A 15,418-nucleotide genomic window follows, 5' to 3' on the forward strand; every position below is an offset into this window, starting at 1 on the left:
ATAAACTTTTAATTTATCCTGTGTTCTTTGGATCTGTGAGCTATAATTTGGCTCTTGAATGCCCTCCAAAGGCCCATAGGCTTAAAGCCTCTGTTCTCAGAGTACTGCCATTAAGAGGTTGCAAACTTTCAGGGGCAGGGGCTTATTGGGAGGTCTATAATTCACTGAGGGGCATGTGCCCTTGAAGGAAGTTGTAGGACCCTGGCACCCTCCTTGTTCTCTTTTCTTTTTGGCCATGAGTTGAGTGTTGTTTCTCAATCGCTTGCTTCTGCCATGATGTGCTGCCTTGCCACAGGCCCAGAAGCAATAGGGTCAACTGACCATGGAGTGGACCCTCCAAGACTGTGAGCCAAAATAACCTTTTTCTTTTTACAAATTGGTTATCTCAAATATTTCACTGTATTGATGCAAAGTTGATTTTCACACTATGTAATCCTATTTTTCATTTTCTGAAAAAATTTCAGCTGTTATATCTCCAAAACTCACCTTCTTTCATTCTTTTTATTTTATCTTCTGGAAATTCAAGAAGACCTCATTATGCGTTACATCTATGTTATCCTCTCAGATTTTTTTCTCTTATCTATTGTGTTGAATTTTTCAGATCTATCTTTCAATTTGTTTTCTTTTCTGTTTAGCCTATTTTTTTTTATTGTGACAATTATGTGTTTCGTATGTATTTGGTTCTTCTTCAGATCACTTTGTACAGCTATTTCTTACACATTTTGTGACTTTCTTATTTCTTCAAATGTTTTATTTATGGCTTTTATATTCCATGTCTGAGAGTCAATATATGTGGTCCTTGGATCAAATGTATGTATTGTTTCTGCTGCCACTTATTCATGCTATTGTGTGTTTTAGGGTTTGATTAACTAATTGTGAGTTAATATTTGAAAGCATGCATTAAGAATGATTTCCTTCAGAGAGGATTTGTGTGTTTTGTTGTGACCCAGGGGAATTACTTACCCTCATAGAAGAGGCCCAAGGGGGCCTATTTGCAACATCTACCACATGAGGATACATAGATGTCATCACCTATGAGCAACAGGCCATCAGCAGACATCAAATCTGCTGGCACCTTGATCTTGGGTATCCTAGTCTCCAGGACTGTGAGAAATAAATTTCTGTTGTTTATAAATTACCCTGTCTAAAATATTTTGTTATAGGATCCTAAATGGACTAAGACAGTACAATACACACACTTGAACATACACACAAGAATAAAAAATATAATATTAAGATATATATATATCACAATCTATATCCAAAGCTTATATGCCATGCTCATTAGTTTTATGAGTCATAAGGAAAGCAGTATAACCAATTTTATGCTTTAGATAAACTCTGGGGGAGTGTGGGGGTTAGATCAGGGTAAGCAAGACTGAAGGCAGGAAAAGAAGACAGGAAGGAGTTACTGCAGTTCATGCTTTATCTATTTAAAGAAAAGTGCCTAAAACTGAATATCTTTCTAGGCACTGAGGAAGTAACTGTGAGCATGACAATTTAGATCCTGCTTTTACAGAACTTATATCTTATTTTACTGAAACAAAATAAGTAAACACATTAACATATAAGAGGACTCAGATAGAAGTAGGTTCCATAAAGAAAATACAACAGGGTTGTGGAAGCAAGGCAGTGGCTCCTCAAAGAAGGCTTGTGCAAAGGGGGAGCCTGTGAGCAGAAGCCTGAACGATGAGAAGGCAAGGCAGAGGAACAGAACAGTTTAGCTAGAGAAGATAGCAAGAACATTTGGTTTGTGCTTTTAAGGGTTGATCACTGTGGCCCGCACCAAATGACTGATAGGAGAGCATTTATTGAGTTTGGGAAAACAGAGAAGAGCCAGACCATCCATGTCCTTCTAGACCATGTAAAGAATTTGGATGTTGTTCAAAAAGCAATTGGAAGCTGCTGGCAAGTGGTATTGGAGATAACAGTATTGGGTGAGGAGCATAATATGGCTGAAATTTTAAAAAGTTCATTCATGTGGTTTGTCTTTAAAACATGGCCAGCAGCAGTCCTCAGAAAGGTGGTATAAACTGCTAGATTGAACATAATATCAAAAAAAGCCCAAGCTCGGGCAAAGACTATCATGCTGAACTCTCTCGCCTTCTGGTCAATAAATTCTTCCACAGCTTCTTCATCTCTGAATCCCTGATGCAGTCTATGCCTGGTACACAAAGATGAGATGCATAGTCTATAAATGTTTGAGTTGGCAAAAGGCTACCGGAGGAGTGTGTTCTCAGATGGAGTCAGGCAGGAAACTCAGATATTTAAAGGATAATGTTAAGCTGTGGGCTCAGACACAATGTAGGTCAGTTAAATTCGGGGGTGTTTCATGGTCACAAGTTATGATTACATAATTGTGGTAATTATGATAAAATCTATTAGTTTTCCAATGTCTTTTTCCATAGCTGAGTCTGAGTAATTCTATGTGTACAATCCAGTACTAATCTGTCACCAGTACTAGAAATTAATTACAAAGAAATATCTACTGTGTTTTGTCAATGACATTATCATCATATACAAGAGGATAACGTTTAGGGAATTTTTACTGCTAAGAAGTGTCAGGATTTAGAGATTATTATATTGAGAATTGTCAATGGAATATTCTATTTATGTAAAATAAACTAATTTCCTTTAAAAAACACACACACACTTCCAGAAAACAATACTCATACGGAGAAGCGGGAGTATAGAATTTTAAGAATATAGCTTTGGAGTCAAATAGTCCCAACAGCCCTTAGTCACTAATACATGACCCTGGGTGAGATTTTCTCAGCTCTGATTTTCTGGAAAATGATACCTGTGTTCAGACTTGTGAGGATTGAATGAAACACAATTGTTCCTTTAGGCTTCTCAGTATTGACTTTTTTCTATGTTATAGAATTCCTCATTTATGAATATTGAGTGGGACAAAGATTCTCTTATCCTATAAGCATTGAAAGTGCCCAATACTTCTTTTCCTGGATGTATGTGCAGAAAGGGCATAAATATATAACCTTCATCTTCATCATTCAGTTATATGAAACCATATCTTTCGACATTGTTGAGAATGGAATCTAGGACCTTGCACATGCTAGGCAAGTGCTCTACCACTGGGCTACATCCTAAACCTTTTTGTTTAATTAATTAATTAATTTATTTATTTATTTATTCGTACTGGTGATCGAACTCCGGTCCTTGAGCTTGCAGGGCAGGCGGTGGAACCACTGAGCTAAATCCCTGCCCCTGTTTGTTTATTTTTGAGATAGGGCTCACCAAGTTGCCCAAATTTGTCTCGAACTTGCACTTCTGTTTCACCCTCCTGAGTAGCTGGGATTACAGGTATAAATCACCATGCCCAGTTTATGCCAAATTTTGATGGAGTTAATGGCACAAGAGAGAAGGGACTAGGAGCTCGCTCTCTCTAGACAAAGCCAAGGCACAGATGGTGGTTGCAACAGTGGTTCTTAGGCTCCTGGTGCAGAAGTGACATTGACATAGGCAGCACTGACTCCATTAAAACTGGTTTGGTGCAGAAATGCAAACTATACCATGGAGTGCTTGGTGATAGTGACAACAATTTCCTCATCAGCCTACGCCTGCAGCATTACTCCTGGAAATTCAGCTGAAAGCCTGTTTCTCCGGGCTTCTTGGGCAATTCTATGAGCAATCAATAGCTTTTGGTCTGCAGGAGTTAGGTTCAGTTCTGGCTGCCAAGAATTCTGGTTGATTTAGATCCTACACCTCTACTCTCAGTACAATGACTAGCAAATAATATTCAATAAGTGTGGCTTTTAGTGGCAGTTATAACATGTTCCTAATTTAATGTCATTCCTTAGTATCCAAGTGTGATTTGTTCCAGTCCCCTTGCCCCCACGAATACCACAATACATAGATGGTTGAGTCTCTTATATAAAATAGGGTAGTATTTGCATTTAACACACGTACGTTCTCTCAAACACTTTACTCTCATATAGTTTAAGTGATTTCCAGATTACTTATAATACCTAATGTATACATCGTAAATATTATGAAAATAATTGTTACTACTGCAGTTGTTTAGGGAATAATGACAAGGGAAAAAAGCCTGTACCTGTTTAGTATAGATGTAACCACTGAAGACCTAGCATATTTCAGCAACATTACAATATTTTTTTTTTGGTACCAGGGATCGAACTCGGGCCCTTGGGCTTATGAGGCAGGCAGTGAAACCACTGAGGTAAATCCCTGGCCCCCACTACAATATTTTTTTAAAGGGCTTTTAATCCACAGGTGGTATATATGGAACCAATGGATATAGAGGACAATCAGTATTGAATTTTATAATGAATGTTGGGGATTTTGCTCCCATATTTAAAAGCTATATTTAACACAGTTTGAGCATCTCTCATCAGTAATGCTTGGGACCAGAAGTAGTTTGGATTTTGGATTTTTTTTTTGGAAGTATTTGCATATACATAAGATATCTTGGACATGGGATTTAAGTGTAAATATATAATTCATTTATGTTTCATATGTACCATATACATATAGACTTGAGGCAATTTCATACAATATTTTTAGAGCACCTGTGTTTTTTGACCATGAATCTGGTGTGAAATTTTTCATTCATAACTTCATGTCAGTACTCAAAATTTCAGGTTTTCACATTTCTGATTTTTTGGATTTGGGATACTTTACCTGTATTGCCTTTTGTCGGTTTATTAATTTGAAATGGTCTACTTATATTTTGAATTATACTTTCGTTAATTTAAGTTTTTTTTTCATAAACTGTAAGCTCCTTGAAGGCAGAGATTATTCACATTCACAACTGAATTATTTTATTGTTTTTTTTTATTTTTTCCTTAAATTCTTTTATTGGTACATTTTAGGTATACAATACATTTACATTTATCATTGGGAACTTGTACCTTTCCATGATGTATCTTGGTTCTTATTTTTTCCCTATTCCTTGCCCTCCCTTCACACCCTCCACCCTTCCTTATTTACAAAGACTTTGTTTCCATTTTTCCCTTTTCTCATAATTTTTCCTGTCCCTTCTTTCCTTTCCCTTACCCATCCCACTTCCCCTATCCCTTTGCACTTTTCTTCCTATTTCACATTATCAGTTATTCATGTTAATCATTTTAATCCTTATTTACACTTTCAGTTTCTCACACCAGAGAAACTATTCAGTATTTACACATGTGTGTCCTATTTATTTCACTTAAGAGTATGGCCTCAATGTGCATCCATTTGCTATAAATGTCTCTAGTTTCTCATTCTTTATGGCTGAGTAGTACCCCATTTTATAAAAAAAAAACAAAACCCACATCTTCTTTATCCAGTTTCCAGTGATGGGCACTTGGGCTGTTTCCAAGCTTTAGCTATCACAAACTGTGCCACCATAAACATGGGTGCACATATATCGCTGTGGTATGATTCTTTTAATTCTTTTGGAAAGATCCCCAGCAGAGGAATAGCTGGATCAAATGGGACCTCTAGTCCCAGTTCTTTGAGGTATCTCCATACTGATTTCCACAATGACAGCTGAATTATTTTATGACACAGTGCCCTGTCACAGGTGGACTCTTAGTAAATATTTGTGGAGGAGGTATTAAAGACCTTATCGATGAAACAGAAGTGCCATTTTGGGAGTATGGCTGGAGATTTAGGCAGATCTCTAGGTTTGTTTTATCTCACTGATGTAGCTCGGTTCAGAATTGCTTCTTAGTTTTTTGTTTTGTTTTATTTTTTAACATAGGGTCTCACCACATAATTCAGGGTGGCCTTGAACTCACTATGTAGCCCAGACTGGCCTTGAACTTGAAGCTTCAGCTTCCCAAGTGCTGGGATTACAGGTGTGTGCCACCACGTGCAGCTGCTTCTTAGATTTATAGGTCTGGGAAATTGATATTACACCTTAGCCAGAGATGCTCACTCTTCTAAAGGTAGACTTACACTAAAAAACCTATAAAAAACTAATATATGTACTGTATTTTCAGTAAGAAATAAGAAATACAACTTTTGGGTGGTTTACAATGCTATTCACTTAATGAATAGACTGTTTACTATTATATCTTTGATGAACCGTGAAGAAAACAAAGTTGCTGCTCTCATGCAATTTGCACAGCTATGCCAATATTTATACATATTTAATTGCATTAACCATTAAAAAGAAAAATATAACAAGATAGGAGGCTGAGAATTGTTGGGAAGAGATATGTGATATTTTAAGTCGAATTATCGTGGAAGGTGCCCCTTAGGAGGTAGTGTTTGAACTGAAACCTGAATGAAATGAATACTGTGCAGGGAGAAAATAACATGCAAAGGCTTTGAGGCAGAAATATTTCAGGAGGTGTGGAATAAAAAGTAGGGTAGTGTGGTTGACAGCTTCTAAGACAGCTCCTAGTAATCTTTGGCTACAGGTATTCATATTCTTATGGAATCCCTCTGCTTGAGTATGGACCACACTTGGTAAGTAGCTTCTACTACATAGAATGTGGTAGAGATGATGGAATATCACTGCCAATATTTGCTTGTAAAAAGACAGTGCCTTCAGTCTTGGACCCCCCCCCCCCATTTTCCTTCTGTGTAGCAAAGGAGTTAGCACAGCAGGCTTGAGGCTGCTGTTCTTGGAAAGGCTAGCTTGTGGGCCTTGGGTCCTTGGCTGCTATTTGGGAACCCAGGTGGTACATTGTTCCCTATAATAGTATAAAATTTTCTCTAAATGATAAGAAATGTTCCCTATGTCTAGATAGTGCAAACAGCAGGGCATGTGCTGAACACTTGTGTTTGTCCTGGAAATCTGTAATTTTTGTGTGTAGTAGGCATGGGATTTTTATATTACTAGTGCTAGAAAATCCCTTTGGATGCTATTTTAATAGGTTCCCTGGCCAGAACCATCACATGCACGTTGCTGAACTTTTTGGCTGGCAGAAAACTGATAGGACCTTCTTGAAGGGTGGGAGCACAAAGGAGCCTGCAAACAGATTCCTGTGAACTCTACTTATATTGCTTTGATGATGGCATGAGTACAACTCTACTGTGAATCGTGTGATTTCTTCAAGCTCAACTCTGACAGTAGAAATGAACTTGGGGACCCTGAACACACTTACTTTGAGGAAGCAAGCTGCCATGAACTGCTCTATGGAGTGACCCACATGGCAAGGCACTGAGGGGTGTCTCTGGCCTGCAGCTAGCAAGGAGAACTCGAAGCCAGAAGTCCAGCACCCCACATGTGGCTAAAGCCCAAGTGATGAGATGAAAGCTGCCCCTGCTGAGCCTTTAAGTGAGGCTACAGTCGCCTAACACCTTCACTATGGCCTTGTGGACACTTGGACCCAGAGGCACCTCCTAAATAGGCCTTAGATTCTTGGCCTACAAAAATTATGCAATAATAAATGTTCATTGTTTTAGCCTCTAAATTTTGGGGTAATTTGTGGTGTCGCAATAGACAAAAGAATGACTGCAACATAGCAAAGAGAATGTGATGGGTTCAGAGTAGCAGACAGGGCCCAGATGCCACATGGCCTTAAAAGTATATGATGAGGATTGGGGATTTTATTTCACTGAAAGATTTGGAGCAAGGAAATCTGATCAAGATATTTTCTCCTTTAGGCCAGAGGTTTTTCAATCTTGACTGCATTTTAGAATCACTAAAGGGAGCTTTTCAAAAATACCCTTGGCAGGCCTCACTCTTGGAGACTCTGATTCATTTAGCCCTGGAGAAGCTCCAATATCTTTATTTTTTTAAAAGCTCCCCAGGTAATCCTGATGGGCAAGTTAGGCCCAGAATCAGATGTGCTTTGAGGCAGCAAACCTGTGCAGGAAGCCAGAGAGGATAGCTTAATGGAACAGGATCCAAACAAAGGGAACAAGTTTTATATTTTTAATCTTAAGTTTTTATATCAAATTAAGCAGGCCTGATATATCCAGGATGACACTCTTTTTTGCTCAGTGCTAGAGGAAACAGCTACAATTGCTAGCCCTTGGCTTATATTTTCTTCTTCCATGATAACTGTCCATCTGTTCTTTTCACACAGGTACAATGCTATAGAATAAGCTTCAGTTTTAAAAATACCAAGGTAGTCATTGCAAATGTAAATCTTTACCTTAAAACACTTTGATGAATTCTAACTAGTGTCAACAGAAAAAGTCTTTCATCCTACATTTCTAAACAAGAGGATAAAGTTAGCTCTTCAAGGCCAGGGATTTAGCTCAGTGCTTCCGGCGCCTGGCTTGCAAGTGCAAGATCCTGAGTTCAATCCCTGGTACCCAAAAAACAAAAAACAAACAAACAAAAAAAAAGCTCTTCAGCCTACTTAGCTCAATTCTAAAAAGACTGGACCAACAATCTATATTATTTGGATCGATAATCAGTATATACATACAAGAGAGCGAATTAGAAGACATGTCAAATGCTTCCACAAATCTCAAGTTTCTCAAAATTTTGTCCCTCATAAGAAGAGCACAGATATAAATACACCAAAACAAACAAAACAAAACAAAAATTTCTATAAGACCACAACAATTTAGTACTTTAATGTGCCTTGTATTTCTTATCAGCTATCTTTTATAGTTTTAGCTAAAGAAAAATTTCTGAGTCTCAGATTCTTATTAGCACACTAAAGCTCTTCACTGAAATGCAGTTAAAAAGATGAAACTTAATTCAATTGAAATGTAAGCAAACATCTTGATTTATGATGTTTTAAAGTAAAAACATAGCGTTTAGAGGTACAATTTAAGATAACTACATTTGTTTTTCCTCCTCTGTCGGTTGAGGCCTGAATGAAAGGGAGATTTACCTGGGTAAAGTGCTGACAGCAAAGCAACAGCAGGGGTCCCTTCAAAAAACAAAAACAAAAACAAAGACAGTTCATTCATTCAATAAATGTAGTGAGTGTATCATATGGCAGGTGCTGGTCCAGGTGCCAGGGATATAGCACCAAATAATTTATATTATTATAGAGCTTTTATTATGATGAGGAATTGGGGCTATTAGATAATAAAGACATGTCAGGTAGTAATGAAAGCTATTATTATAAGAAAACAAGTTGATCTGTTTGGAAGATAAACAGGGTAGAAGATGGCCACCTTCATTTGGTTGAGTGGTCTATCAGATTTATGTCAGAAGAAAACTGACCCATAGTTTTAAGTATTTTTATTTTTAAAAATGTATAATTTTATTATCATTCACTAAACACACACATATACAAAAATTAAAATTATTCAAAGAAAAGCATTGCAAGGGAAAAAACTATAATAATATTCAAATATAATAAAATACAACCAAAGCTAAACTGAAAAGTACTTAAACATTTTTCCATATAATTTTTTAAAAATCTTAAGCATTAACAAGACATCAAAGGATGTGATTTGTTTTAGAAAGATTTTCAAAACTAATATTGAACAAATAGTTGTCTGGAAAAAAATTCTAATTAGCTAGTAGACTCCACATAGGCCAAATTTTTTAAATTTCAATTTCAGTACAGTCATGTGACACATGATGGAAATATAATCTGAGAAATATGTTCTTAGACAATTTCATCCATGTGTATCACAAAATACCACAGAGTGCCAATTTCTAAGTGCAAACTAAGAGGATATATGTCAATCATCTGTGATGGTCCCTTGATGTTATCCAAATACGCAGTTAAACGTGAGATACATGAGGCTACCACTGGCATAGCAGCACACTGTTTTATAGTAAACTCTTATATAAGTAGGATTATGCTCTAAAGGATGAAAAGCACAGCATGCTATGATAAGTACCTAAAACAGTAACAGTCATTTATCCCACTATCGAGTACTGTGTACTGTAGATAGTTGTATGTGCTTCTTCTTAAAACACACCCTTCTCTCCTTTGATCTCAGTGACTCTTCCTTCCTAACCCACTGATGAGCTCCAGCCTAGTCTCTATCTATATCTCTTCCTATAGTTTTAAACACAATCTATATATGGATTCTCTCCAGACTCCAGCCTGTAACTCTGATCTCTCCCCTTCCCCTCCTGCCATCCCCTACCCCTTTGAACCTTTTCTTCCTATTTCAAATTATCAATTATTCATTTTAATACTTAATTACACTTTCAGTTTCTCACACTAGAGAAACTATTCGGTATTTACACATGTGTGTCCTGTTTAAGTTTTAAGTATTTTTAATTGCTGATTTTTAATATTTGGCAGGGCTTTATATGAAAATCAAGATTTTTTATCTTCTCTTGAAAAAATCCAATCAATGTATAGGACATATTTTTCTGCATGACAACAGTAGTCTTTTCAGTGGAGCATGTTATTTCTTTTTCTTTGTAATCCTTAGTTCCCTAAGAAAGTATCTTTTCTCACTTGCTTGGCTTCTAAATTCAGAAGAGTTTTTGGCCCCTGGGCTAGTAAGAATATGAACCAAACTCAGGTGTGGAATAGGATCCAAGAGATTCAGAAAGCCAGGAGCTGAGGAGAAGTGGGGAGCAGGCCTAAATAACTGAGTAGACATCCGAGGTCACTTTTGGCTTGGTTCCAATATGGGCTTGCAATGGCATATAGAGGCTAGCTATTGTTTAAAAGTGTGCAGAATGCACCAGAGTGTTTAGTTGATGTATTTCTTTTTCTTTTAAAGATTTTGATGGACAAAGGAATGAACCAGTGGCTAGGTTTTGCTGCTAAGTCTCTGTTATGGCTTGTATCTAGATGTCCCCTCAAAACCTCATGCACTAATAGGTGGAGCTTTTTGGAGCTAGCTAGATGTAGGGTGTGTGATACTGGGATTAAGGGTGTGTGGTACTAAATTAGCCCACTGATTGGTTTAGCGTAGTTCTGAGTGTGAATAATGGAAAGGCCCTCCCTGGCCATGGGTGGCACCATCCAAAAGTCTTGTAGCCTGGATGGGATAATAGGAGAGAGGAGGCTTGCATCACTGCTGGTGATGTTGCTGCTTGCTGCCCCCTGCCTGCTCTGCCATGGACTTTTTCTTCTCAGCCCTGGCCTTCTACCATGCTGCCCAGCTTTGGAACCAGCCAACTATGGACTGAAACCTCTACAAACTGAGTCAAAATAAGTCTTTCCTCCTTTAACTTTGGGTGTTGTGTATTTTGTCTTGGCAATGAAAAAAATTAACTAAAACAATAGCTGTATAATTTTACATGGTCTCATGTTTTTACATAACTTTTTTCCTAAAATTTGCAAAATATATTTGGCTCTGTTTCTTTCCACACAGTTTTCCCATCTATTAGGCTTTTTCCAGTGTCAACTGACATGAGAATGATAATAAGTACTTTTAGAAACCAGCTAAGAAAAGTTGAGTTGCGAACAAACCATTTTTACTACAAATTGGAAAGCCATTTTGGAGTATTTGAACAAAATTAGCCATAAATTATAGACTACTAATTTGTTAATATACCATAATAGTCTCCCCTTATCTATGGGAGCTACATTCTAAGACCCGCATTGGATGCCAGAAATCTTGCATTGTACCAAGTCCTACATATTCTATGGCACTGAAGTATTGCTACATAATACCAATGTTAATGTGTCCTTCCATATTTCATGCTGCCCTTGCAACACTGACTTGTATTTTGGGGCCATTATGAAGTACAGTGCTATTTGAACACAAGTGCTACAATACTACAACAGTCAGTCTGATAACAGAGAAGGCTACTAAATGACTTATGGGTGGGTAGTACAGACAGCATGGATACACTGGACAAAGAAATGATTCACATCTCCACCAGGATGCAACAGGATGACATCAGATGTATTATGCTACTCAGAATAGCACACAATTTGAAACTCATGAATTGTTTGTTTCTGGAACTTTCCATTTAATACTTTTGGACCATAGCTGACTATAGGTAACTGAAACCATGTGTTTTAGTGACCTTCCCCTTGCTGAACACAATACCCAACACCCACAACTTTAAAGAGGAGAGGTTTATTTTGGCTCATGTTTTCAGGCTGTGGCTGGCTGGCTCCAAGGCAGAAATGGCATAGTGGAAGGGCCAGGAATGTCCCTTAAAAACTTCATGTGTTCAGAGATGGGGCTTGTGGAAAATGATTGTGCAATAGATGCGCTACAGATGACTTGCTGTTTCGAGGTAGGGCCTGGTTAGAGGCAGCCCTTTGGGGAATGTTACCTGAAAGAGTCTATCCCCTTCCTCCTCCCTCCTCGCTCTGCTTCCTCACCTTCATATTGTGAGCACCTGTCCTCCCTTGGGCCTTTTCACCTGCTGTTTCTGTCTTGGAGACAATTGACCATGCATGGACTGAAACTTTTGAAAATACAAGCCAAAATAAGCCCCTCCTCCTTTAAGCTGCAGTTACTGAGTATTATGTCTCAGTGATGAGAAAGTGATGACACCATGTGAAGAGAAACTGTGGGTAAGAGAGGACTACTGTATGTGAAGGAGATGTTCTTTTGTCAGCTTTAAATTTATTTACTGAAGGACTGAGAACATTCTGGACTGTGAAATAATAGGGATAGAGAAGAACAAGCAAATCAATGAAAATTATTCTGACACTGAGAGGCAAATGGTAACAAAGTTTTTCTGAAGGTATAACAAAAGCGGTAACTTTTTTTTTTTTTTTGGTACCAGGAATCAAACTCGGGTCCTTGCGGTTGCAAGGCAAGCGACAGAACCACTGAGCTAAATCCCCGGCCCAACGGTAACTTTTTTTTAAAAAAGAGAAGAAACAATGTCCTTGGATTTTTTGATATTCCATCTAATAACAAGGTGGTCACATGGAAAGAAATTTTGCTTTTTCATTGATTTGACATGTGTGTTGTTTATGTACTGCCCTTTAAAGTGTGTTTTGTGGGCTAGGGATTTAGCTCAGTGGTTCTGCTGCCCGATCCCCCTCCCAACTGCGTTTTGGAAAATGGACCAGAGCCCTTTAAATGCTTTTCCTTTGCCAGTTGGTATTGAAGCTTTGTGGATAGAAGGTGTGAGAGAAGCTGCAGGAGGAAGAGGCTTTGCTGCTTGGACAGGTTTCTACAGTAGAAAAGATGTCAGCTTGTGCTTCTCCATGTGAGACTCCTGCAATGTCTGAGGTTTTCCGGTCCCTGCTCTCTGCAGTACAGCCAGCCTTTCTGGGACTGGCTCCAGCAGTGCACAGTGGCCTGCTCCTGGGGCAAGCTCCTGGGGCAGTTTTGTAAAGGAGTGCCTTAAATGAGATACCTTGCTCAACCAGCTTTCACCAGTGCTCTGTAGGGTAGATTTCCAGCAAGTTCCACCACTCATCACCACAGCAACTTCTCTACCATTCAGCACATCACAGCCCCACCCCCAACAATGTCTGTATCTCAGTCTTGATGATGGGATCCGAGGTGCCTTACCTCACCCTTGAGGGTAGGAACTGCTCCTGTTGTCAATAGACTGGGGTTCAAGGAAGTCACCCTCAAAGAAGACATAGGGACCTCAACTCACTCACCCATGGAGTAGGTTTCTGACTTCTCTCACTATGAGAGAAAAATTTTCATACATCTGTGAGAGGCACAGAAAGATTAGGCAGAAAGAAATGCACACAGAAGGAAGTACAGGAGCTCATAGTGGGACACATCACTGTTTGAGGTTGGGGATTTTTTTGTGGTCTGGTGGGGGGAATCCCAAGACAGGGGATCTAGGTTGTGTATTTCTACTGTTGATTGGGTTTCTCATTTTGATGGGTTAGGTTAGAGTGCAAACTATTTGCATGTGTTTGACTTCTAGATAAGCTACCCACATAATAATGCTGCTGTTTTCTTCAGGATGAAAGTCTGTAGGATTTGTGAATAGATAGTATCAGAGGAAAACTACAGGCTCAATTTTTAGGTGAAAACCACAAGATCAATTTATAGGCTTTTGAACTTGCAAGATCCATAGGAATTGTTTTTTGTTTGTTTGTTTTGTTTTTGAGTGAATTTTCTGAAAGGGAAAAAGGCATTGTAACCTTGGGTACATTCTGTTCTGAGACTTTAGTTTTTCTTAAAAGTACAATTTAAAGGGCTGGGGATTTAGCACAGTGGTTCTGCCACTTGCCTTGCAAGTGCAAGGTCCTGAGTTGATCTCCAGCACCAAAGAAAAGAGTACAATTTAAAAATTATAATTTCCATTGTCTCTTTCCTATTTTTATTCTATTCTGCCTCACTATTATCTGTTATTTCTATATTCTTTGAAGTTTGTTCTCTTTACTGCTTTTCATTGAACTTACATACCAAATTACTCACTCCTCATAGGACCCAGACCAATACAATATGAAATACCAATATCCATAGAAATTACACAAAGACATTATTTACAACTCTAAAGAGAACATCAGTGACAGACTTCTTATTGGTTGCCATCAATTAAAAGAGTATTTAAAAGTAGTCATTGTTTAAGAAAACATAAAGTGCCCCGAGAAGCTTATAATGCATGAAAGAAATTTTTCCAAATTTGATAACAATCCTAAAAATTTTTACAACTTTACTAATAAGAATTGCAAAGGTGAAAGAAACTTTTCTAAACCGTAATAAAAAAACTTGGCTCCACAATGCTGGAAGAAAGATCAAGATAGTTTTCAATTCTCTTCAGTTAGAAAATATTATGAAATTATCATGTGAAGAGGCACATAATAAATATATATATAATATATAGCCCTTTCTGATGCTGGGAAAAGACATCATTATTACATGTCATCATTTCTGCAGTGAATAACATAGCAATAGATATAGCTATCTTCAGGAAATATAATCTATTAATTAAAGTTCACTCCAAAATGACTACAACTACATTCTCTCTTTGACAGCTTTGACTGAGGAGAGAAAAAGGGGAAAAGGACTGGTGACCAACTTTAGAAAGAAGAGATTCTCTTTTCCATGTAAAAAGAGACAGCAAAGAGACAGTGGAGAGGAGCCATTTCACATCCAAATTCGGCCTGCAGCCTGGTTGGAGAAGTCGGCTCAAGTGCAAGGTCACATTTTTAATAATAAAAATATACACAAATGTATTCATAATGGCTAGAAATAGCCTTAAATGTGCAAAGGGAGAAGGAAATACGTGAGGAAATACTTACTGCCAGCCCTCAGAGAAACATGGGATGGAAAATTACAAGCTTCCCACAAAGCTTCCCTGACCGGAAGATGTGACTTTTCCGAGTTCTTTCATATTTAAAAGTATGTCTGGTAATGTTTCAGGAGATCTCGTTATTCTTTATTTCTTATTTGATTCATAGGGACTTATAATAACTAAATATTGGTTTTGAACTTTTAGGATAGCAACATCTTAATGTTTAAAAAAGATTTTAACTCAGTTAGAGCTCATCAATCTTTTGGGAAAGAATTTTGGGCCAGAAATAGTGTCTGTGTTTAGATTAGTCACTATACAGAACTCACACTTATTTGAATGATCATGAAATACGGAAATAGCTTTGTTATTTATCAGAATGTTTTTGTAATCAAATTTTCTAGAATGAGATTTTACTGGTAGTGAAACATATGTTGTAGAAAT

General features: G+C 37.8%; 1 long non-coding RNA gene across 1 annotated transcript in view; it reads left to right on the forward strand.

Annotated features, from left to right (window-relative positions):
* The window catches only part of LOC110349222 (uncharacterized), a 158,207-nt gene extending 143,103 nt beyond the window's left edge, over positions 1–15,104 (forward strand). Inside the window, exon 4 of the long non-coding RNA XR_015443477.1 lies at positions 14,718–15,104. This is a non-coding gene — a long non-coding RNA (uncharacterized LOC110349222). The remainder of the gene's footprint in view (positions 1–14,717) is intronic.
* Positions 15,105–15,418: the final 314 nt, after the last annotated feature.

This window comes from Heterocephalus glaber, unplaced genomic scaffold, assembly GCF_053883595.1.
Source record: "Heterocephalus glaber isolate CG9 unplaced genomic scaffold, H.glaber_assembly_v1.0 deba00001571, whole genome shotgun sequence".
NCBI classification, from domain to species: domain Eukaryota; kingdom Metazoa; phylum Chordata; class Mammalia; order Rodentia; family Bathyergidae; genus Heterocephalus; species Heterocephalus glaber.